The 20,926-nt window shown below is 40.4% G+C and overlaps 1 protein-coding gene and 1 long non-coding RNA gene across 3 annotated transcripts in view; both read left to right on the top strand.

The window, feature by feature from the left end:
- Nucleotides 1-20,926, top strand: part of alk (ALK receptor tyrosine kinase) — a 921,668-nt gene that overhangs the window by 756,654 nt on the left and 144,088 nt on the right. The window lies entirely within an intron of this gene.
- Nucleotides 3,151-5,644, top strand: LOC135778224 (uncharacterized). 2 transcript variants are annotated; one of them, XR_010544458.2, is made up of 5 exons: nucleotides 3,151-3,305; nucleotides 3,402-3,559; nucleotides 3,825-3,899; nucleotides 4,015-4,173; nucleotides 4,330-5,644. It is a non-coding gene; the product is annotated as an uncharacterized lncRNA (long non-coding RNA). The 2 variants fall into 2 exon arrangements; XR_010544457.2 differs by having other exon boundaries at nucleotides 3,153-3,305; nucleotides 4,015-5,229.

Raw genomic sequence — 20,926 nt, 5'->3', positions numbered from 1 at the left:
TATTACTTTAACCCTAAAACAGGCAAGAGTGGAAAACGTTGAGCAAAAAATCATTTCATGACATTTTTTGTATCATCTGGACTTATGTAAAAGATATTCATTGGAATTTTTAAAATATTTGATATATTCAGGATTTTATGAGTTGTATCTCACAGGATACATTGCTCTATTAAGGTATAAAAAAAGATGAAGTCATAAAAATTTATTTTTATTTGCAGCAAAAATTATGTGATTCTGACTTCCTCTCTTGCTCTAAAACATGTTTTTTCATCCATTTTAAACATTGTAAACAACAGGTTTACTAGTAACATTGCATGTAAATAACCCAACTAAATGTAAGTACTGTAGGCCTAACTAAGAATGAGCCGTTTTTGAATGTCTTCATTGGCTTCATTTGTGCTCTTTCTCCTCCACCTGCAAAAAAAAAAATTTTTAGATAATAATAGTTTGGTAAATTATTTAACAATTGATTAATTTTGCATACTACCTGAACTAGCCCTCAATGTAAACTAAATGTGTCTATATGTGTTTCATGCAGAGGCCTCTTATTGCCTGGTATAAGGAAAATTAACTACATTTCTTGGTTCTAATACACCGCTGCACTGTCACAAAAACTTCATCTTCATGACTTTTCTAAAAATCTGAAGAATTCATCTATAACTCATATTCCCTATCATTCCTTATACCATAAAATAAGCTGTTGTGAAGCCGTGAAAGAAAATATCCAGTTAAAATGCTAAGATGCGGTCACCTAAATATACGAATATCAGTTTAACCTGCAAATTTGATCATTTATTACATTTTTCAACTCAAAATACAAAGATAGTCAATATTATGGTTAATCCCTTTTTTATATCCTAATCAGGCAATGTATCTCAGGGGATACATATTTCAAAATGTGCTAAATAACAATATAAACAACATATAACCGAATTTTCTTTATTCAAGACCTTTTTTTAAAAAGAAGAAAAGTAAGATTAATATTCATTTACTTACAACAAAATCTGACTGTCCTGCAAAACCGGTGGCCATGTTGGATTTAGGTCAGGCTGACCAATCGATAAAAAAAAACTTGAAGCAAAAAATGTTACCCACATATTCAAGACAGACCAAGGTTTGATAAGTGATATAAGGATTTGATTGAAAAATCTTTTTTATGCCCCAAACAAGACGTGGTGCACATTGCCTGTTTAAGGGTTAATTTAACATGAGTAGTTAGTATCTTAACCCCTGATAACTTTGACTGTTTTCATATCTTATGATAACTTTATTGATGATAACTTGATTGATGATAACTTGATGACGCTTTCTCATGTGCCTTGTAGTAAATTCTAACCTGACTACGTCAGACTTCGTACTTCCGCTAAATTTCATTACGTTACTGTACTCAGTCTGAGATACCTCCCATTCAAACTGTTTTCCTCCGGCATCGAGACGGCCGTCAAATCAACGGACAGAGGGCAGGCTGAGAGCCGTGACATAGATGCTAAGCGCCGAATGTACGGTTGTAGTTTGTATTGGACATGGAAGCACAGAAAGCTATTTGCTCTGTTGTGGAGGCAGTGTTTCCGCTATATACATTCAACCGTGGCGGCCCGCCACTCCTAAAACATCCCCGCCACGCCTGCGGTTGTGGATAGAAGGGATACAGCAAACGAAATCTCGTTGGATGAGCACTGTTTTATCCTAATCCTTTAACCAAACCCAACTCTAAACACAAAATTTCACACGATTGTAGGATGTATTTGTATCCAATTTAGCCAGAACCGCTGTTTTCATCCTAATAATCCTACCTCCAAATCTATAATCCTTAACTTTTCGGCATTTGCTGTATCCCTTCTAGACAAAACCCACAGCGTCAGCTCGCAAAAAGCTACCGAAATGTCCGCTCTGCGAGACTGGCTGTCTAGAAATAAATTCCTTTCTGGATTTGCGTTGTTCACTTATTTATAAATAAGTCTCCTAAAATATCATAATTTCCTCCATGGGTTTAGTTTAATGCACAAATAGATTTAAATCAACAGAGGATTATTAAGCTACGTTTCTGTTTTGAGAAATAATAATAAAATAAATAAGCCTATACGAAATATGTTGCACTTAAATAATTATTTAATTGACAAAACGAATAAAAAAGTATTTGAGTTTCTGTTCTTTTTTTGTGACGCGCTCTAAAACCAAACCAGCAGAAAGCACGTCATGTTTTTAATGATTATAAATAAGCACAAGGTTTTCTCCTTATTGTGAGTTTACACAAATAAAAATACATCATTTGAAGTTTCGAATGTTGTTTTACTTTTATCTTTATGACTATAAATTTAGGGTAATTTAAGCTGCAAGGTCATCACGCATATGATGTTCACCGGCGCATATCTACACCAACACAGCGCAGGGCTGCGAGAAATGACATTATTAAACTTTTGATTTAACATATTACGAGTTTTTTGGACATTCATTTGGAATCACTGTACTCATATTATCAACTTATCGGGCCATTAGTTATTAGTTATTCAGCACTGCTGAGCGCTCAGCTGTCAGTCAATCGTCTGTGCTTTAGATCAACACTCACAAAGTTTCACATTAAATGATAAGATATTTGTCCAAAAACAAAAGGCTAAATACTGAATACTACTTATATGCGACTGCAAGACATTAATAGTCGAATCTGTTTGTAAGGAAACTTACATTATTCCCGTGGAAGAGAAGAACGTTGGTAATAGAAACTTGAGGCAGACGGTGAGACTGTTTTATCTGTTTTCAGACGAAACAGCAGGGTCGGGGTACCCGCGGGTGAACCGCATAATATTTGATCTAACGGGTGTAATAGGCTATTTGCGTGTCATTTGTGTTGTAGATGCAGGTCGGGACTCAATTACAGTGGCCCTGAGGTGCAATTTTATTTACAAGATTTAAAACAAATTTACAAGTTTTTTAACAAATTTACAAGTTTTTTTTAACAAATTTACAAGTTTTTTTTTAAACAAATTTACAATTTTTTAAATAAATGAACAAGTTTTTCAACAAATTTACATGTGTTTAAACAAATTTACAATGAGCGAACAAAATTACATGTTGTAAAACAAATTTACGTTTATTACGGAAAGGGTAGGTACAATACGCTGACGTCACGCATCCGGGACTCCGGTCACGTGTGAAGAAACCCGGAAGTATCGCCGTGAATCACATGAGAGTTGCAAATGCGATGTTGTGTATTAGGCTGTACATCATATTAACGTAAAGAGAGTGATAATATATATCCTTTCATCTATTCCCGAGTGACTCAAAGGGATATTGGACCTTATTTTCAGGTAAGTGAAATAGTTTTAGTTAGCTAACGCTAGCTTTCCAAGTTGCACACGTTTCGGATGGCAGTTATCAAAATAATTCACTGACTTTCTCATTAGATTACAGACAACACGAGAGGGTGCTCCAAACTTTTTAATCAGGACTGCATTGTTTGTTCGCTCCCGGGGTTACATAGACTGAAACGGGGAAGCGTGACGAGTTTGTTTACATGGTGCTGTAAACTCCAACCCAGGAGGACACTTCAGAGGAATCAAGGGTGCGTTAACTTGTTCGATGATATAATCTGAATAATCTTTAAAAGATTAAGATTTTATGTAATGAGACGATTTGTTAAAATTACCAAAATTTATACTATGAATTATATTTTCATTTAATCCTCTCTAAATGTGATAGTACTGTAATGTTTTATCATATTACAAATACTCGAATGGTGCCTAAGCAAACTGACATTTATGTCAGAAAGATAGATAGATAGATAGATAGATAGCCAAGACTGAAATCATGATTATGTTAATTTCCAGTGTCTGTGATGTTGAAACACTAAAGGAAGAAGAGGAGGACCACCATTTGTTTCCTGATCAGAACACAAGAGAAGAGTGAGAAAAAAATTAAGCAATTCATTGATGAAAATTAAAACATGTAAATAAATCTTATGACCTCCTTGATATTTCTTTTTTTACATGCAATTTTCTCCTCTTTCTCAATACACAGATCTAACAGTGGTTTGGGGGCATTGCAAGACCATGATTACCTGGAAACATCTCCTATTATGGAAGAGCACAACATCATGCTCGCAACATTTGTGTCCTGGATCAGTTTTTCTTGTTTCTCTGCTGTATGAGGCAGGGGCTTCTTTCCGCAGATTTAGCTGTAAGGTTTAAAGGTCCCGTTTTTCCTGATCCCATTTTTTAAACTTTAGTTAGTGTGTAATGTTGCTGTTAGAGCATAAATAATACCTGTAAATTATAAAGCTCAAAATTCAATGCCAAGCGATATATTTTCTTTAATAGAATTTCCCTTTTAAAGCATACAGCAAACGGACGGTTTGGACTACAGCCCTCTACTTCCCGATTGAATGACATCCAAAGAAGAGTTTTTTTTTACTAACTCTCACCCACAGGAATACGTCAGTCGCAAGCAAAGCTCAAATGGCTCTGCTAAGTTAAGTTGCTGTTAAATCACAACACACTAAACAAACTACTACACAATCAAAACTCGATATATATTTCTGAAGGAGGGACTTCATAGAACAAGGAAGAAATCAGCCCGATTTTAGGACAGTGAAAACAGCGCTATACAGATAAGTAATTATGTGAAAAATACTGTGTTTTTTTACACACAAAACATGAACACACGCTATATTGCACACCATAAACACAATCATAGTTTAAAAACACAGGAAAAACAGGACTTTTAATCTGTCCAAGGCAACAGTCAGTCGAATATGCATAACATGGGCTAATGTCCAAACATCTTTTCACTTCACAAGAGGTGCAAAGTTTGGACTCTCATTCTCACGGCACCCATTCACTGCAGAGGATCCAATTGTAAGCAATGTAATGCTGAATTTCTCCAAATCTGTTCCAATGAAAAAGCAAATGCATCTATATATTGGGTGAAAAATTCCTTTAATCCCAAAAACAGACTTTTTTCATTTAAATGTTTTTACTTTGCTTACTATTACAATTTGTACAGTAAATAGAAAATATACATTGGAACAAATTTATAAACAGTGGTGTGAAAAAGTGTTAGCCCCATCCAGATTTCTCATGTTATTGCATATTTATGTCACACTTTTATGTTTCAGATCATCAAACAAATGTAAATATTAGTCAAAGAAGATAACACAAGTGAACACATCATGCAGTTTTTAAATGAAGGCTTTTATTATTAAGGGAAAAAAATCTAAACTACATGGCCCTGTGTAAAAAAGTGTATTAGTACCCATTGGCTTTTAATGTAAATATGATTGGTTCTAAAAATGTACATATATATTTTTTTCATACTTCATTTATAAATAAAACTATATTTTGAACAATGAGTGAAATGCAGTTTCTTTAATGTAAAATAGTTGTTCTAATAATGTACAGTTATTTACTTAACACGTCTCTAATGTGTGCGTTACATGTTTGTTAGAAGTGTGTGTGTGTGTGTGTGTGTGTTGTTCCTGGCTTTATAAGCTGTTGGGCAGCCATTAGTTAAAAAAAACAAGTCCAACTTAATTTTTACTGACTTCCATTTGTCTCCATCAAAGTAAATGCGTTCCAGGTGGATTCGGAAGTCAGTTCTGGTTTTGACAAAAAAAATCACACCATGTTATCCCTGTGATTCCTCTGAAGTGTCCTCTTGTAGTTGGAGTTTACAGCACCATGTAAACAAACTCGTCACGCTTCCCCTTTTCAGTCTATGTAACCCCGGGAGCGAACAAACAATGCAGTCCTGATTAAAAAGTTTGGAGCACCCTCTCGTGTTGTCTGTAATCTAATGAGAAAGTCAGTGAATTATTTTGATAACTGCCATCCGAAACGTGTGCAACTTGGAAAGCTAGCGTTAGCTAACTAAAACTATTTCACTTACCTGAAAATAAGGTCCAATATCCCTTTGAGTCACTCGGGAATAGATGAAAGGATATATATTATCACTCTCTTTACGTTAATATGATGTACAGCCTAATACACAACATCGCATTTGCAACTCTACTGTGATTCACGGCGATACTTCCGGGTTTCTTCACACGTGACCGGAGTCTCGGATGCGTGACGTCAGCGTATTGTACCTACCCTTTCCGTAATAAACGTAAATTTGTTTTACAACATGTAATTTTGTTCGCTCATTGTAAATTTGTTTAAACACTTGTAAATTTGTTGAAAAACTTGTACATATATTTAAAAAATTGTAAATTTGTTAAAAAAACTTGTCATTTTGTTTGCTCATTGTAAATTTGTTTAAAAAACTTGTACATTTATTCACTCATTGTAAATTTGTTTAAACACTTGTAAATTTGTTAAACTTGTAAATGTGTTCACTCATTGTAAATTTGTTGAAAAACTTGTACATTTATTTAAAAAGTTGTAAATTTGTTAAAAAAAAAACTTGTAAATTTGTTAAAAAACGTGTAAATTTGTTTTAAATCTTGTAAATAAAATTGCACCTCAGGGCCACCGTACTCAATAGACAAGAGTAAAATGCGGGTCTAACATCCAAGAGCAATATTCGACTCGTTTTTAAATATCCCGTGCTTATTTGTGTTTAAGATCTGTCTGAAGAGCGGTAAAGGTTAATATTTAACTGCGCGATTTGCGGTGTGACCGGCTCGGGGTCACAGTCTTTATGTCAAATGGTACGGGTGTGAAATAAAATTGCTGCTGATGTCGGATAACTGGTCGGTTGTTCTGTCAATCACAGTGGTGCGGATTATCAAACAGGACTGCATGACTTTGTAACAGCTCTGTACGCTAAACACGAGGACAAACTTGCAATGCACACTACATTAAAACTACAATGAAATACCCGAACTACGTACGTAGCTGTGTAACGTTTTTTTAAGAAAATACAGTTTAGATCAAACATAGAAAAGCAATATGCTATAAATATAAGGAAAAGTAAATGACAGCGTGAAAATTATAAAAAAAATACATGTTAGTTTACTGTAGCCTATATTCTACATTAATTTTTTTTTACATTTATAACCCTCATGGGCGCCCCCTGCCGCCACAGCTGAAAAAAATCCTAGAGGAAACACTGGGAGAACCGGCACTTGCCAACTTAAGCCCAAACAAGAAGAGTGTTTGTTAAACATTTTGAATGGAGATTATGTTGTTGCCCTACTCCCAACAGGTTTTGGGAAAAGTTTAATTTATCAACTATTACTGATCGTCAGCGAGAAACTTTGTGCAGCACTGCTTGACGTGCACAACGATCGAGAAATCATGGAAGGGAATTTCATTGTTCACAGTTAATGGTGGAGGACGCATGGGCAAACATTCTTTGGTGACATTCCTGATTAACGAGAAAATAAGGTAGGAAGATTTAATTTACATGTGGTTATGGCTGTCTGGTGGAAGAGTTTGAGAGGAGAGAAGGGCGTTCCTCCACTTAGACGTGAGTGGAAAGACATCGTAAGGAATAGTGTTCAACTAGCTCTGGCCGGATTTACTTTACATAATCTGCAAAAGTCGTTCATAGCCATATTAACTCCAGTATTTCGCTCGATGGGTTTGTTTTCACACCATACGTGTGTTTTACAGCAGAAATTCGATGCGGCTGAGCCAGCGCATAACGCACATCATATCCAAAAGTTATGTGATTGGCTTACGTTTAGACCAATGATTTTAAACTTCAGACAAGCCCCTCCCACGAGAAGGAAAACAATTGTCAATTATGCCCAGCCAGACTCTGTCTATGAAGCGAAGCAAAATAGCAGAGGATGGTATTACCAGGCTAAGTAAATTCTTCTTCGCTAAAGCAGTGACGCGCAACCAAGTAATCAGTGTAGTTTGCGGCCCCCTTTGCTGATTACATTATTGCTCCGGTCTGATATTACAAAGGCTAAATGTTGATCTGTTTTTTTTGTGTATTTGCCGGTTGTTTTGGACGTGCTGTAAAACGGGTACATTTCCGGGGACAGCTTTAGTTCGGGGACAGAACACCAAAAAACGGGACTGTCCACAGAAAACGGTCACCTTAGTATAGAGAGTATAGAGAGATAGGCAGACAGCCAGATAGCATAATGTTAGCATAACTTTGTGCAGAAAGTAAACAAACAATTAACATACTCGTGCGTGCTGACTTGTGGGGGACCATGATCCTGCCTGAAATGGGTGTAAGCTATCTTCAGCACAAACGGATTCAGGCCACATGCCTCAAATCTTGGAAGCTGAATGAGGCACGTCACATCTGGTCGCGGGGTGAGCTCCTCGACCAGCGGCCAAAACGCCATTTGGGGATGGACCGCTCACTTCCCTACAGCCAGTAGCGGAGTGGCGACCGTTGGGACTTTTCCCGGTGGGCCGGTCTAATAATAGTTATACATTGCGAGTTAATACCGTCTGTCGGCCTGATGTGCGTCCGCCTCCCGCTGGTCAAACTGTCAGCCTCTCTGCTCAACAAAGTATATAAAAGTGCTCAACCCATTCAGCAGGTCCAACCATGTCCAGGATTTACAAAAATACGGGGATCAGTGAGGGGTCCCTCCCTAAATGGCATAGCCTGTTGGCCTTTGATGTAAAAAGCAGCGGAACACCTGTTTATTGCAGTATGTATGCGGTTGGATCCGAGTGCGATGCAGCTGCTGACCACTGCTTCTTCATATAAAATGATCGTGTGATTGACACTTTCTGCGGAAAAGCACAGAAACAAAGCATCTTTTTTCTCAAAACTATATACTTTAGAAATTATTTGATAGACTTGTAAGTTAAGGATGTTTAAAATCTCTAGCCTGGTGGTCAAGGACATGAATGGATCAAATCAGCAGATTGCAAAGGTTTTTATATCTCCACATATATTATAAATAATAATTAGCATGGTAACTTTGCCGTGTACCACATTATATATTTCCTATATGATTGTATATTATTTCCATATTATAAGTATTCAACGGCAAAAAACGTCTCACATGGCAATAAATATCCTCACAACATCATTATTATTTATCAAAACTTTATGACAAAAAGGTATTTCAAAGCTGTATTCTTACAGTTATTCAAAGATGCACACATTATTCCGCATATGATTTGAATATTAGACGAGAGTATTCATATAACAACAATGAATGTCTCATGGCAATACATAAGTTAACATAACAGCATAATGAAATGAATTAACAGAGCAGATAGCAGGATTAACATGTAAATTGTATTATTATTACCGGAAAAACAGCAATATTACTGAAATAAACTGTGAGGTAAATTGCTCCAAACACGCTTTTTACCGCACTAAGAAGTAAGCAATAACAGTGGAAAAAACATTATTATCTCTCAAAACTTTATATGACAAAAAATATATTTAAAGGAAATATTCTTACAGTTATTCAAAGATGCACACATTATTCCATTTATTACTTCCTGTTTATGAGCACGTTTGAACCTATTTTTGAACCTATTTTTTAATTTGTTTTTTGACCGCCAAATTGCGTGAAAAAAGTTAATACCAGAAACGTAAAAAAAAGGTCTTTAAGACCATTTTTGAAATATTTTACAAATTATATACATATCTTGAGTGATTTATGTACCAATTAATCGACAGTGGTGGTTAACCTGCAACACGCCCTTTAAAGTTCAAATAGATTTGATTGGATGTCAATGGTTTATTGTTCATCAGTTGGGAAAAAAATCACTCAGGAAGTGATCCCAATGATTTCTTCACTGTATTTATTGTTATAGTTGTGGTGTGAGTTGTGCTACCTTCTTTAATATATAACAATTTTTAAAACTATATTTTTAAAAGTTTTTTATAGTTATCGTTATAATGCGAACGGCCCTTAACTCAAGACTTTACAGATTTTAGAATTTAAATTTAAACACACTAATAACTATTAATAAATAGATTTAGGAATTATAAAGCAACATGCTGTATGAACATGCATCGTGATGCCATCTTCCACAGTTAAGACCTAGGTGTGATGTTCGACAGCAATTTATGCCTCGATAGTCATATCTCCATAATTTATTGGTGATTGTAGAATGATTGTAGATTCATTTAAACTAACGTAATTGTCTGCTTTGAGCCAGGTTTCTGTTAGGCAGAGCACATCTAAGTTTTGTTCTGTAATTATCTCATTGATAATAGGTTCTTTATTGGTAAGCGATCTAATGTTAAGAAGGCCAAATTTTAACATTTGAGTTTCATCTGTTAATGTATTGTTTTCTAATTTTATATTAATAAGATTTGTATGAGAAAAGGTAAACAGTCCTCTGTATTTGTTTGTTCAAGGAACAGACAGTCGAAATGTTTTGATACTCTGGTAAAGTAAACTATGTGCTGGAATATATGTGATCTTGACATGTCATGGCAGCTGACAGACAGACAGTTAAGCCAGTCTGTCTGTTTTCTGCCCTGGATAGTCAGACAAGATCACAAGTAAGACTATTGGTCAGATTTCTAGAAAGTATAGCACTTCCTTCCCAGGACTGATGGAGGCCATCTCTCTTTGCCAGGTCAGGTCTCCCCCAGAAATGCTTCCAGTTGTCTATAAACCCTATGTTATGCTGAGGACAGCACTTTGACAACCAGTCATAAAGTGACACTAATCTACTATAAGTTTCATCCCCCCGGTAGGTGGGGAGGGGACTAAAGCATATTACGCTGTCTGACATAGTTTTTGCAATTTCACACACCTCTTAAAAATTATTTTTGGTAATCTCCGACTGGCGGAGTCTGCTGTCATTCATGCCAACGTAAATAACAATCTTAGAAAACTTGCATTAATCAGCACCTTAAGTTTGGATCTAATGTAAGACGCTCTGGCTCCCAGTATACATTCTACTATGGTGGCTGGTGCCTCTATTTCCACGCTCCTGGGAATAGAATCACCAATAACCAGGGCACTTTTAACAGACATCTCAGCTGATATGCGGCTGATGGGTAGAAATCAGTTAGATCCACAGGAAGGTGGGGTGAGTGCCAGATATGACTATGCCGCCTGACAGTCACCTAGTTAGTCTTCGGCCTTGACTCTGATGTCGGAACCGAGCCATGTGTATTACCTGTAACAATAGGCGCAACCTGAAACAGTGTTTGAAACATTAGCATTAGTGGTCTAATTATCCTCAACTAGCATTCGGATGCGCGCTTCTAGTTCTGCAACCTTCTCTGTCAGCCTTACTACGTCCTTACACTTAGTGCTAGTGATGTAGTCTGGTCTCGAGACCGATTTCTGCTTTCTCTGACTCGTCTTGGACTCGTTCCTTCAAAGACTCGGTCTTGACTTGGTGACGGACCACAGTGACCGGAGAAAGACTCGTGATTTCAGTCCTTGAGAGCAGTGCATTTTTTATGTTCATATAAAAAAAACTCACAACACATAACAATAATTATAATAAAATGCAATATTGATGGGCATTATTTGAAAATGACATCCCAATGCAAAGACACTGCCAACAGAGCCATGTATTTATCTCTAGAAAAATAGGCAGAAGATGGTGCATGTGGTAGGGATTTTTTTAATGATAGTAAAAGCATAGTCCATATTAAAACATTAAGACTGCTCCTCTAAACAATTCCCAATCTAGCTTAGTCTGTAGGCCTAACTGTTGATTATTAACTGGGGTGATATTAAATCATGAATATGAAAACTGACATATTTTTATGGTCTTGGTCTCGACTCAGTCTCGACATTAGAACATTTTAAGATCCAAAGTAACTTCAGTTTCTTTGAATCACAAGTAGACATTTACAAAAAATTCCAATAATCAATGCATACAATGACATTTTCAAATAAAATAATTTATTTGATGTAGTGCATGTCACATTAATTGTTTAAATGGCCATATAAGCAAGTACAGTGATAGAGCATACCAGAATGTTATGCTGCATGAAAAAGATTTACAGTTCAGTAACGGCTATGTAGATAAAACTGATAGACAAATCATTTTAAGGACTCTGAAGTGGATCCATATAGACTGCACTGTGAAAAAACTGCCACAAGTAATTCAGCAGTACGGTTCCTTGGAGAAATGTGGGTGGCTAGATGCTTTGTTTTTACTGTCAGTGGGACCCAGTCAATAAGGGCAACATAAACTACTCACTAAAAAATGTACCCAAGAAAATAACCCAACAGCCTTAATCCAGCTTTTGGCTGGAAGAATTCCAAGCCAGTAGGTATAGTATAACACTAAAAACACAAAAATGACCCGTTTCATGTCATATACATTGAGATGCATGAGTCGTATAGAGGCATAAAGAGATATAAAAAATTTAATCAGACATTGGAAAAGAATGAAAAGCTTATTTTTAGTATAAAATTCACATCTGTGCTGGTTAAGACCAGGGGACGTGCCACAGTTTAAGAATCACTGGTGCAGAGTGTTGGCTCTCCTACGCTTTCATTGCTTCTCATGCTAGTCCTCAGAGTGTGGTCAAGCCAGTCGATGTGTTTACTCTCTCCTGGTTAATGGCGGTGAGTTCAGTGCTGTACCATCTCCCCTCAGTGGATGATTAGGTGATCCTCCCTCACACTTCTTAGATCAATACAGCATGGAAATCAGATTTCATTGCAGTTCTTCATGTCAAGAATAAAGGACTCAAACATACAATTTGAGATTTAAACAGGATTCTGAGAGTTGTTTATTGATAGAACAACCTGAATGTCACTGTTCACACTTGATATGCCACTGCAGATATTGATATTGATTAGCAGCATCCTAATCAGTCTCTTTTAATACTCATTCAACACATTTAATTTGCACAAATGGGTTTCATTGTCTTTTTAATTAACTTTGTCAATATTTTTTTTAAATATATAATAGACTTTAGAAGAGCAGATGAAGAGGTGTCTACATAAGACGCTTTTTCAAAATATCCCTGTAATACTTAGATATTGGGAGCTAGCAAGGTCTATAAACAAGGAATAATTTCATTAAAGTAAAATTTTGATAAAGAAGCAGAGGGTCTATTTTATTTAATTAAAACACAAGATGTTTTGGCAAGGTTGATTCAGACACCAAATACTACCACAGAATCTGTCTGTCTGTCTTAAAGCTAGAGAAAAAAATGTGTGGTTTTATCAATGTTTTAAAGGTGCCCTTCCTCTGTCGTTTTTATGGTTTTATACTGTTGTCTGAGGTCTACTCATGACGTTTGCATGGTTTTTTACATCCAAAAACGTCAAAAGCAATAAGTAATAGGCTATTTTGTACCCTGATTTTGAAGCTTCTAGAGAAATTATCCGTTTTAATGGGGGGGCTGCATTGACGACTTGGAAGTAAACGCCCACTGCTATGATTGGATAACAGTTTTTTGTTCAAACTTACTTTCAATTTAATCTCATGTGTAATCAGTTTAATGTTAAGTGAGTGTCTTAAGACACAGTGTCTTTCTTACACACGCATATTTTATCATAAACCCTTTTGACACACACACGCGTGTCTTTTATCGTAAACCCACGCACAAAAACACACACACAAACACACACACACGTGTCTTTTATTGTAAACCCTTTCGATGCGCGTGTAGCAGCGCACGCACGCACAAACACACACACACACACACACACGTCTTTTACATAAACCCTTCGATGCGCGTGTTACGAACGCACAAACACACACACACGTGTCTTTTACCACATTTGATACGTGTGCATCATGAATTAGCGTGAATCGCGTCCCTCTGAAGAGAAATCCCGGCCGCAACTGATAGTGACACATAGTACTAAAGTGTTTTATTCACATTAACACGCGTGTCTTTTATCATAAACCCTTTCAAAGCGTGTGCATCATGAATTTGCGTCCCTCAGAAGAGAAAACACCGGCCGCCACAGTGACACATAGTACTAAAGTGTTTTACTCACACACACACGCGTGTCTTTTATCATAAACCCTTTCAACGTGTGTGCAGCATGAATTCGCGTCCCTCGGAAGAGAAAACACCGGCCGCCACAGTGACACATATTGCTAAAGTGTTTTACTCACATAAGCTGCGCCATTCTGTCCGGATCCAATATTGATAGAGGAGCATTGCTTTTTAATCGCAGTCTCTCTTCAAATCCAGCGTTCTTCTGAACATTCAAACATGTAGCAACTGTTATGATTCCCTCGTTTAATAGGAATGATGTCTCTCAACAAAAACAATGGCCCGATTATGGTACGGTTGACGTTTAGCCATCCTTTCTGTAACTTATGAAAACTAACTCAACTACACGTAATATGTGGGCGCGGTCTCAAGTTGAAGAGCTCATGAATAGTAATGACATCGATCAGTTCCACGTCACACTGATAAGCTTTTCAAACTGACCTGATTTCTCCGCTTATTTCTTTTCAGTGGCTAGAGCTGACAGAGGAGATGGAAGTTAATTTTCACATTCACGACATAACACAAACACATATGGACCTAACACATGTCAAAAAATACAAGTAAAAACGGTTTTATGTGGAAGGGCCTCTTTAACAACCTATCTTTCAATAACTTTTGTGTTACATTTCATTTCATTTCAATTCAATTCAATTCAATTTTATTTATAAATTGTTTAATTGTTTCAAAGCAGCTTTACATTAATAAAAGCAGGAGAAAACACAGAAAAATCAGGGACAACAAAAGTTGCAAAGTACAGTGGCTAAGATTACACCGTACTAGCAAGCGGAGTAATAATGTAACGCATAGAAGACAGTTCTAAGTTAAGCCAGCTAAGTCAGCTAACTCCCTATGGGTTGAAAAAAAACTCTGTTAGTCTCAGTGTCCTCGGTTTCAAGGAGGAGACAGGGAAAGTGAGCAAAATCATATTAGCTTAGGGGCCGCTCACATGTAATGCAAGGGTCATACAGTATAATAAAATATCTGTTTGGGACAAGATAACTTTTGCTGCATAAGTATATTTAACAGACTAATTATGTGAATGCTTTGTTCCAGATATTTCATACAGTAAGTGTTACCAATAGAATTGAGTTCTTTAAGGAAATCTAACTTTTACTTTTTACAGTGTATGTAACCATGTGAATCACTTAGGATAAACAATAAGAAGCAGACCAATGAGGCATGTGGAGTGATCATTGCCTGGCTGACATGCAAGTTGCTGCGGGATTGGTCCTGTGCTGACCAGGTTGTCAACATCGCATTTGTCACCAGTGGGTCAAAAATCCCCCATTTCACAGCAACCTGCATTGCCATGCAGCTCTCACTGGGGCGAGCACTGCCTGTTCTGGGTGTTGAAACAACTTTGGTGAGGTCCTCCGGAACCTGGTTTTCACAGACCTAAAGGTGGAGTCATCACGCTCACCAGAGGTTACCTTATTCACACGTCTGAGAGAGAAATGGAACCTGTTACCACAAGAATCCATCAGCCAATGGCCCCACTACATTTCTGGCAACACCAAGCAACCACCCCTGGGCAATTTACGTGCTGAACTTGTCAGGTGCCCAAAAGAAGTCACTGACCACAAGCGAGGTGACTACCATGGGTTTTTGTACAGCTGTTTCTTGTGTTTCTGAAAGCAGATATTGAAGAGCAGACTGCAGTGACCTTCCAACGACTGGGAGCACTTCACAAGGCACAATGAATGGGTGACCAATGCTGCGTTCAAAAAACGTGAGGTCAATGTACGTGCAATGAATGTGGTCAATGAATGTGCTGAGCGTGGCATCAAGCTCACATCTGACTTCGTCACAGTGGCAAGGAAGGAGCAGCACCTGCAAAATGTGCTGCAGGCAGTTGAACATGAACGCAACCAACAGCTAAACCTTCTCCGCTGCAAACAGAGCTAATCCCTGAATAGGACGTTACTCTTGGGTGGCAGGTGGGGAGACATATCTGGGGAGATCAGAGTTCAGGTTCCATTTCCTCTCTCTTTCTCCCTGGTGATGTTGCTCAGTGAAGCAGACTCTGGCACAGACTAAGCAATTAAGTTTGAAGTTAAGTTAGTGTCAGCTCTTATGGCACAGACTAAGCAATTAAGTTTGAAGTTAAGTTAGTGTCAGCTCTTACCATTAGGCCTTGTTAGTTGCCAGTAAGTTAGCCACTATCACTCTAAAAACAAACAGTGCTAAATAGCACCAAAAGTGGTTCACTGGCTCGTAATCATAGGGGAACCATTTTAAGTGCCATATAAAACCTGTGTAGCACCTGTATAGAACCATATTGTGCTATATAAAACCATATCTGGTGCTATAGTGGTGCTACTGTATATCACCCCTGTATGGTTCTTCATATGTGCTACATAGCACTAAAAGTGGTTCCCCTATGATTACAAGCCTAGAACCACTTTTAGTGCTATTTAGTACTCATTTATTTTAGAGTGGAGGGTTTTCTCTTTTAAGTGTGTCAGTATCGCCCCTTGAGTGGGGCTTATATTTAATTAAACTTTATGGGGTTGTTTTCCGGACATGGAATTGGCTTAAGCCAGGACTAGGCCTTAGTTTAATTATGAAATAGAACTAGTTTTAACAAACATGCTTTACTAAAAACTAGTGATGCACCGATGTATCGGCCACCGATATTTGTCGGCCGATTTTTGATGAATTTGAAACCATCGGCATATCGGCAATAGCACGAGAAAGGCCGATACCGATTGTTTATTAATTAACTGCATAAAGAAATCCTGTTAGGAACGACAAACACAAGGATCCCAGCGCAGAGGTATTTATTAAAATGTGTAGGAGATGACACTCAGTGTATATGTATAAGAGATGACACAAATGTGAAAGTCAATATGTATAATAGGAGACACTCAGTGAAAGTCAATATGTATATGAGAAGACACTCTGTGTTCGTGGAGATGTATGCGAGGAGGAGACAACACAGGCGAGACAGGCTCAACGGAATCCCTTCGGGAAAGGCTCAGAGTGGGAGACACAGCACTGCCGTAGAACGTCCACTCGCACATCCGAAATCCTCTGAGAAGAAATCCTGGCGGGGCACAGAGAGAGAGAGGGGCGGTCAGAGTCTTCAGCAGAGTCTGTGCTGGACAGCGCACAGCGGCAGTCCGAGCCTTACGCAGAATTACGCGCCCGAAAGCGCACTGCTGCTGGACAGCGCAGGAGGTAGACTGGCGCTCGGAGAATCCACAGACAGAGAGAACACTGAGGCTTGACGGTGACACACCACTCGGGAGAGACTGACAGCGGGGCTCAGAATCTAAAGGGGTGAAGGCAGCAGAGAGCACGGTGAGTAATCCAAAATAGAGAACAAGAGACAGAAGCTAAGACACGACAGGACTAGAACTAGACAAGCTAGCGGGCAGGTACATACAAAGACGAACTTTCAAAGAACAAAGGAAACGAGGGGAATTTAAATCAAACCGGATTGGGCAATAACAAGGATCAGGTGTGGGACGCCGGTGAGAAGAGTCAGCGATAATGAGATCACCAGGTGGAAGGCGCGCACGTGTGGAGCTGTCAAAACAAAAACACAACCCAAGTGAAACAAAGACAAAGCAGCCAATAAAACCGAAATCATGACAGGACTCCCCCCCCACGACCGCCACCGGGCGGTCCATGAGGAGGCTCACCCCGTCGCCGGCGGAGATCCTCTATCAGCCCAGGGTCCAGGATGTCCCGGGCCGGTACCCAACACCTCTCCTCCGGACCATAGCCCTCCCAGTCTACGAGATATTGAAATCCCCTACCCCGGCGACGCACATCTAGTAGGGACTTGACTGTAAAAACGGGAGCACCATCTACAAGCTGAGGGGTGGGAGGGGCGGGGGCAGAGGGAACAGGGTTAAGGTGGGAAAAATGAACCGGTTTAAGCTTGGAAACATGGAAAACCGGGTGAACCCGACCGAGTGCTGGAGGCAATCTGAGCCTGACCGTCACGGGATTAATAACCTTAACAATGCTGTATGGCCCAAGGAATCGTGGAGCCAGCTTGCGAGAAGGCTCACGGAGAGGTAAATCCTTGGACGAAAGCCATACTTTCTGCCCACAGATAAAACGGGGCGCGGTTCTACGGTGACGGTCTGCCGCGGCTTTGGTTCGTCTGGAAACCTGGCGTAATGTAAATCTAGCCCTTCTCCAGGTGCGTTTGCAACGACGGACAAAAGCTAGCGCAGACGGAACCACCGCATCAGGTTCCTGTGATGGGAATAAAGGGGGCTGAAACCCCATGGACGCCTCAAAAGGGGACATGTTAAGGGAAGAAACAGGGAGAGAATTATGGGCGTATTCAACCCAGGGTAACTGTTGGCACCAGGAGCTCGGATATTGCGATGTCAGACAGCGGAGAGCTCTACCTAAATCTTGGTTAGCCCGTTCACATTGCCCGTTGGTCTGAGGATTTGTCTACAAAATTCCTGCCAGAAACGACTAATAAACTGAGGACCCCTATCTGAAACAACGTCTGTGGGCAGACCATGTAAGCGAAAGACGTGCTCGATCATAACCTGGGCAGTTTCCTTAGCAGTGGGCAATTTGGGCAAAGGGACAAAGTGAGCCGCCTTGGAGAAGCGGTCGACAATGGTCAAAACTACAGTGTTTCCCTTAGAACTAGGCAAATTGGTTACAAAATCGATGGCGATATGTGACCAAGGACGAGAGGGAATGGGTAATGGTTTAAGCAGACCAATAGGGGCTTGATGAGAGGCCTTATTACGGGCACAAACCTGACAGGCTAACACAAACTGTCTGACATCGTGACCCATAGAGGGCCACCAAAAACGCTGACGTACGGTAGCCAACGTTCTCCGAACCCCCGGATGGCAAACAAACTTGGACTCGTGACCCCACCGGATGACCTCGGAGCGAAGCGCATTCGGAACCCACAATCGACCCGCTGGGCACCCCTCTGGCACTTCCCCCTCCCGGCCGGCCCGTCTCACCCGTTGTTCTATTCCCCAGCGCAGGGCACCCACCACCCGCCCCTCCGGGAGGATGGTTTTGTCCTCCGCGGAACCGGGGCTTTCGAACAAACGGGAGAGAGCATCGGGCTTTGTATTCTTGGAACCGGGCCGGTACGAGAGGGTGAAGTTGAATCTGTCAAAGAAGAGCGCCCAACGAGCCTGACGAGAAGATAACCTCCTGGCTGAACGGATGTATTCGAGATTCTTATGATCCGTCCAGACCAGGAAGGGCTCCGAGGTCCCCTCTAACCAGTGACGCCACTCACCCAAAGCCAGTCTGACCGCCAGCAGCTCCCGATTGCCTATGTCATAATTTCGCTCTGCTGGGTTTAACCGATGGGAGAAGAAGGCACAGGGATGCACCTTGCCATCCTTTGCAGACCGCTGAGACAAAACCGCGCCTACCCCGACATCCGAAGCATCCACCTCCACAATAAATTGAGCAGCCGGATCTGGAATAGAGAGAACAGGAGCAGAGATAAACCGGGACTTTAAATTATCAAAGGCCTCCTGAGCACAGGAATTCCAGACAAACCTCTCCTTAGTGGAAGTGAGAGCAGTAAGAGGTTGAGCAATCTGACCATAATTTCTGATAAACCGCCGGTAAAAATTGGCGAAACCCAGAAATCTTAATAAATCCTTACGGGAGTCGGGGACTGGCCATTCGGCCACCGCTTTGATCTTGGCTGGGTCAGGACGGATCTCACCGGGGGCAACAACAAAACCCAGGAACGAAACTGACTTACGATGGAATTCGCACTTCTCCGCCTTGACATACAGCTTATTCTCTAACAACCGACGTAAGACTCGGCGGACATGCTGAGTGTGTTCCTGCATAGAGGGAGAAAAGATGAGAATATCATCTATGTACACAAAGACAAACTTGTTAATCATGTCTCTCAGCACATCATTGACCAGAGTCTGGAAGACAGAGGGGGCGTTACAAAGGCCGAACGGCAGAACGCAATTTCTCAAAGTGTCCGGTAGGGGTGTTAAAGGCTGTCTTCCATTCATCTCCCTCTCTTATTCGCACCAGATGATAGGCGTTGCGTAAATCTAGCTTAGTAAAGAACTGCGCTCCCTGCAGGAGCTCAAACGCAGTAGACATTAAAGGAAGGGGGTACCTATTCTTAACAGTAATGTCATTTAAACCCCTATAATCAATACAAGGGCGCAGGGAGCCGTCCTTCTTGCCAACAAAGAAAAACCCCGCCCCTGCGGGCGAGGTGGAGGGACGGATGAGACCGGCACGCAGGGCTTCATTAATATACTGGTCCATAGCCTCTCTCTCAGGACCCGATAAAGAATAAAGTCTACCCTTAGGCGGAGAAGTGCCGGGGAGGAGATCAATAGCACAATCATATGGCCGGTGAGGAGGAAGGGAGGTGGCCCGGGCTTTACTAAACACCTGAGCGATATCCGCATACTCCGCTGGGACTCCGGTCAAATCGACCGCCGGAACCTGAGGAAGAGAGAGAACAGAACCAGAAACAGCAGAACCAAGACAAGACACATGACAAGACTGAGACCAAGACAAAATGACACTATGCTGCCAATCAACGTGAGGGTTGTGTTGCGCTAGCCAACCATGCCCTAAAATAATGGGAGATAGAGAAGCATGAAGAATATGCAACACAATCTCCTCACGATGATTACCAGACACAGAGAGACTCACAGGGGGGGGTGCAATGTGTGATCCGCGCCATCTGCTGCCCCTTAAGGGACCAGAAGGGTGATTACGTACGCCACTCGGGTGCGCTCAGAGGAATAGCGGCGTGGCTGGAGTGCAAATACCAGGGAGCATTGTGAAAGAAACGCTCGGCAGGAGGCTGGATTGCCATCATACGGTGGTGGGGCTGAGGCATGAGGCTCCGTCTCAAACTGCTGACTGGTCTGTGAGGTGTTCTGCTGAACCTGGTCAAGACGGGAGGAAAGGTCGGACATGCGCGTGGATAAATCCTCGACCTCCTGTGAAGTGGTGGTGAGACGGGCCGAGTGTTGGCCTAACCATGAGCCTTGCTGAGTAAGTGCCTTCCGGAGCGCGTCAACCTCTGCGGGATCCATAACTGGCAAGTTCGTCCTGTTAGGAACGACAAACACAAGGATCCCAGCGCAGAGGTATTTATTAAAATATGTAGGAG

The sequence above is a fragment of the Paramisgurnus dabryanus genome, chromosome 17, assembly GCF_030506205.2.
Source record: "Paramisgurnus dabryanus chromosome 17, PD_genome_1.1, whole genome shotgun sequence".
In the NCBI taxonomy this organism is placed as follows: Eukaryota; Metazoa; Chordata; class Actinopteri; order Cypriniformes; family Cobitidae; genus Paramisgurnus; species Paramisgurnus dabryanus.
This window is presented reverse-complemented; position numbering and strand designations above follow the sequence as displayed.